Raw genomic sequence first — 5720 nt, forward strand, 5'->3', positions numbered from 1 at the left:
TGATGACTTCTTCCTAACAGATCTATTTGGCCTCCGACCGTACGAGCCCGAACCGGAAGATTGGAATTGTAAGTATCATAAATTTATATGTAAATTTCTCTTCTTATATATGTTGCATGCTAATGTAATGTTTTTTGTTTTACAAATTTTTAGAAATGATGGCGTCTCAATCATATATTTTTAAAATTTTTAATCTTTATTTTTATTTTTTTAATTAAAATTTTTTTTATTTTTTATTTTCATTCTTTTATTTCTTTTTCATAAAATTTTTTAAAATTTTTTATTATAATAAAATTTCTTATGTGGTGTGAAAAAAAATATGTAATTATATTACTTGGATTTCGCATCTATTCGTTTCCTTCTTTCCTTTTTATTTCCATTCTACTAAATTACGCGCATCGACAGCATTTTCGCACTCGACGGTACTGTCACGACCGTATTAAGCGTTCTCTTTTTAAATCATTAAATAAAAACGTATGATAAAATATTTTTGCGTGCAAGAAGATACAACAAGAGTGATAACGCGGCGGGAAAGATGTCAACACATAAGGAGAAGAGAGATGGTAAGTATACAGAGATGATAAGTGTATGTGAGCTCCTGTTATCTACATATTTTTGAGGAGGATGATAGGACGACGACGGCGACGGTAGCGATGGTTGACGGTGGCGGTCCGCGGCGGCGGGTGACGAAAAAAATAAGGAACGCATAGCGGAATGTCATGTTTACGTAATCACTTGATCGGGGTCCTATATTTACGTAAACATTGATAGTGCCGGGACCTTTCCCGCGCCTTTCCTCCTTCCCCGCGTCTAGTCAAGTATCCCCCGCGTCCCGCGCTCTCTTCTAACTCAGAGGACCTGAGTTAGAATCCGCCTAGTATACCTACTCAAAGTAACAATAAAAATAACTGTAAAATTTGTTACCATTATCAAAAAATGTAATTTCGTTACCGTAACAGTTACCAAAGAAGAAAAGTAATACAGTTACCAGTAAAATTATCAAAAAAATAACTTGTAAAGCCGATTCTACATTAGTTGCAAGCTGATCGCAAATTTGTTGCGACAGCCAATATGAAGCGTTCATTTCAAAATGCAAGTTTTATATTAGCTGTCGCAACAAACATGCGATCGGCTTGTAACTAATGTAGAACCGGCTTAACTGTAACTTCATTATAAGTAATGAGTTATTTTCCATTCCCTTATAATTATATATAAAAGTAGGTAAACAAGGCCGGTTCTAATTCAGGAGCTCCGGAGGTGGATGTGGAGTAGGGAAATATCTGCGGCACGGAAGGAGAGGAGAGGGGGTGATGTCACTAGGCGAGGGGAATGATATCATAAAGGGAAGAGGATGACATCGAAGGAAGTGATGTCACTAGGCGAGGGGGGTGACGTCACTGGAGAGAAGGAGAAGGAAAATGATGTTACAGTAGATGACATCGCGGGAATGGCGGTGCGGGGGGACGAAGGATCCCGGGTGGAAAATTACAGTAGCCGGAAATTACGTAGCGGGAAATTACATAATCTTTCCTTCAGCGTTTATTACTGCGTTTATTATTGCGATTATTCATGCAGAAATTTTTTATTCGAATTATATTATTATTGTATTTTAGAGAGCGCGATGATACAATCACACGCGATGGTATCGCGCGTGATGATCACGTGATGATGAAGAAGGAACGATTAATTGCTAACACAAAGATATTTTTTTTAGACATTTATTTTTCATGTAATGCATTATATATAATATTATTCACAGCATATACTATCAATTCACATTCAATATATGAATTTTTATCGTAAATCCTACGTAAAATATTTATAGCATCGCTATTGTTATTTATACAGTTTTGACGTAAATGAGTTACAAAACATTTAAATTTTTCATTCACACCGTTCACGTATTGGCATAGTTCACAATATATGTGTTCTACACATTGTTCGAGCATAAAAAGTATAGTCGACGGTTTTATATACAAACACTTTTCACTTAAAGATAATTTCACATTGTCAATATCACATATTCTAACAAGTTCAATGACAAGGTCCAATATCATTACTTTCGATGGCGTAGATGACTGCACCAATCGCTGGATATCTACCCATTTTTCGATAAATAACGTCCACATAACATGGATGATGCGATTGCATCGGGTATCACCAATCGCAATTTTTATATGAGGGCCCCATGACGATCCCAATCTTCAAAAATTTGTAAACCGTCGGTGTCACCGCTAGTCTTGTCAAAATGGTATGAGAAGATACGCTGTAATGGAGAAGAACAAAAGAATAAGCAATATATAGAGAAAAAAAATCTTCACAAACAAATATAATTAAAATACTTACTTGCTTGACTCATGTTGAACGTATGAATCCACAGCGCTGGAGATCACTGTAAAACGAATCTGAACGACTGACAATATTGACTCGTAAAAATCTCTGATACAATCGCTACGAGTACCTTTCTCAATATAACCTTTATGGCCATCACACACAGCATCGGCCAAGAAGTATTAGTGTCAAGTAGCAATTGCGGGAACCGAGTTCCCGATTGCTAATTAAATGCGGGAGCGATTACGGTCAGCCATTTTACACAGACTGACTTTTCGCAAAAATCCTCGCGGATATTTATATGACCATTTCCGATTAATGACATCAAAAATGCAAACATTAGATTTTATAACAAAAGATTTTTAGATACATCCAGTGGTGACATTAATGTAATCTAACACTGCAGTGTCAGCAAATCTGCAAGTTCCAATGCGACTTTTTGTTAGCGTAAAATTAAAAATTTATTTCAAGGACATTTAACATGTTTCGCAATGACAATGATTAATGTAATATGATACAAATGCGACATTGTCAAATAATAATAATACATATAATGTGATATAATTGAGATACAATGTTGCCAGATAGTACAATATCTGTTAATATACAGCTGCTTGTTAGCGTAATTTAAGATTTTTTTCAAGAATGATTATTAATGTAATTCAAGATTTTATATTTCAGCCAACACCGATGTGGGACTTGTTGGGCCAGCATCTCATAAGTAACCGTATAAACTCAACTGCTTAAATGAAATCTGTTTTATCAATGTTTTTATTCTGTGTGTCTTATGTATAACGATTATACATATTTTACGTTTAATTATATAAAAAGCTAAAATTTTAGTTTTTTAGATTTTGTTAATTAAAGCATTTAAAAAGAATATTATAAATTATATTGTATTTAAGATGAAAGTAATAAAAATTTGATTATACACATGATCTTTCATGTTTTTAATAATATGTAATCTCATTAAACAATTATCTGCATGATTCAACTTATCCTTCGAAAATGCACATGTCTACTTGCATCCGTATAGTTAATATAATCTTTTTCTTGTTTACGAGATATATCAAGGATTTATAAGTACTCAATTATTAAGCCAAATGAACATGCAACAATTTAAAGCATTTACCATTAGTTCATCCATAATTGTGAAGATTTATATTAATTTAATGAAAAAGTATCACAACATTAGCCCCGCTCTATCCTACATCGAGACTTCGTATTAGATGATAGCTATACTTCTTCTGCCGAATCGCAGTTTACGCTATCACATAATGCTCCACATTAATATATATCAACTTACTCATATATAAATATACTTACAATTTTCCCATCAGTTGATGCTCGTCTACAATGTTAAAAAGGATGGAAAAAGATTTTGGCATATGATAAACAACGTTTGTTACAATATTATTTTATGTATGTTTACATTATCTGTTATTTTGTCAGATCTATCAGGCAATAGCGAAAAATGTATTTGTATCTTGCACACACATCTAACAAATCACTAACACATTCCATTATTGTAAGATTCACTGATAGCTATCTGACTGACAGCGTGGGGGCTGTGCGAGATTTTATAGTAAAAATGTTCGTTGGAACATGATACCATTCCGAGAAAAGAGCAATGTCTTGATCAAAATTTACATCTCAGCCGCGTAAGTAAGCTTTTATTCATCGTGTGGCTATCGTTGCATTTCCTCACCGTCCGTTTTTAGCCACTCCTGACGCATCCGTGAAATAATTACCGCCTCAAGCACCTGTCTCGCGTCAACTGTAATCATGACCGAAGACAGTCTACGCGTAGAATCTTACCGGGTGTTTAAAATTCCACCCTTCTGGTGTAATGCCCCAGAGGCTTTGTTTATTCAAATCGAAGCTTTGTTCCGCGTCGCGAACATTAGCGTAGAACGCACTAAAGTCGATTACTTTTTGGCGTTGATCATGAAGTAATTACACACATAACGGATTTAGTTATTATGGATTCTTCTCACGACGACCTGTACCGACGAATTAAGGAATGTATTCTGTCTCGTGTATGTGATCTCACCTGAAGTCTGTTTGCGTCAATTGTTAAAAGGTCAAGCTAGGTGATCAAAAACTATCACATTTGTTAAATCACTTGAAAAACTTAAGCAACGGACAACGCAGCGACTCGGTGCTAAAATCATTTTTCTTAGAGCACCTTTCAGATGCACATAAAGTTATCCTGGTCGCGTCAAACGAGTCAGATTTGTCTAAATTAGCCGAAATAATAGAAATAAACTGAGACATTAATAGTCATGGCACCACTTTAAGTTCCGTCATAGATAAAAGTAAACATCCGCTAGATAAAAGTAAACACCAAGTCGCTGTGGGTTCGCTGAGCATTGATGAGAAACTATCTAAATTAACCGATCAATTAGCATCTTTGAGTAGTGAGGTAGCTAGATCCGTCATCGTCATTTCTCGTCACGCGGTCGATCCCGCAATTCATCTCCTAGCGTGAAAAACCACGAAAAACAATCCGGACTCTGTTTCATTCACCGTAAGTATGGGGCATAAGCTAATTTCTGTCGCAAATCGTGTTCGGAAGTTCGACAGTGATTCGGAAAACTAATTCCCTCTTCCCGCACAGAGACGGCCGCACAGAGACGGCAGAGACGAAACAAAAAGGCCACTACATAGCCGTCTCCACGTGTTTGACCGGACTTCCGGTCAACGTTTTCTTGTCGATACTGGCGCGGAGATTTCTTTTCTCCCAGCTCTTTTTACGACAAGCGAAATGTGCCTGATCGCGTTTAAATTATTCGCGGCGAATAATACCACTATCGACACGTTTGATAAAAGTCATATTACTTTAAATTTAAGATTTCGTTGACTCATTTCTTAGAACTTCCGGATAGCCGCCATTCCAATGGCAATAATGGGTGGACCTCTTGAAATCCTATAAATTGATAGTAGACTTACATAACTGTCGACTTGTGGATGGTATAACTAATCTTCATGTTTCGGGAAAAGTTCGTGCCGTTCCAGAAAATAAAATCTCAACAGTGAAACGTGACTGCAAATTTTCGGACATTCTCGCTGAATTTCCAGAATCAACAAGCGTGAGTCAACAAATTTCTTTCAGGATTCAAGAGATCGAGCATTATATAATAATTTCCGGTCCTTCTATCACAGAGCGCCCACCGTTTACCACCGGATAAACTAGAGGCAGCCAAAGCCGAATTTAGATTATTCTCGCAGAGGTATCTATAGATCATCCAATAGCCTTTGGGCTAGCCCAATACATCTTGTCTACAAAAAAGGAAACGAATGGAGAGTATCGCCGATTATCGCCGTTTGAACGTGGTCACTACTCCCGACAAAGATCCGATGCCTCATTTGCACGATTTTTCAGCTAA

At 36.4% G+C, this 5720-nt stretch overlaps 1 pseudogene across 1 annotated transcript; it reads right to left on the minus strand.

Annotated features, from left to right (window-relative positions):
* Positions 1–1613: 1613 nt before the first annotated feature.
* Positions 1614–2488, minus strand: LOC147909712 (uncharacterized; annotated as a pseudogene). Its single transcript, XR_015545199.1, has 3 exons — positions 2462–2488; positions 2347–2405; positions 1614–2266 (listed from the first exon to the last, which is right to left on the minus strand). The product of XR_015545199.1 is annotated as an uncharacterized LOC147909712 (transcript).
* Positions 2489–5720: the final 3232 nt, after the last annotated feature.

This window comes from Acromyrmex echinatior, chromosome 5 (assembly GCF_024713525.1).
Source record: "Acromyrmex echinatior isolate Ae372 chromosome 5, ASM2471352v2, whole genome shotgun sequence".
In the NCBI taxonomy this organism is placed as follows: domain Eukaryota; kingdom Metazoa; phylum Arthropoda; class Insecta; order Hymenoptera; family Formicidae; genus Acromyrmex; species Acromyrmex echinatior.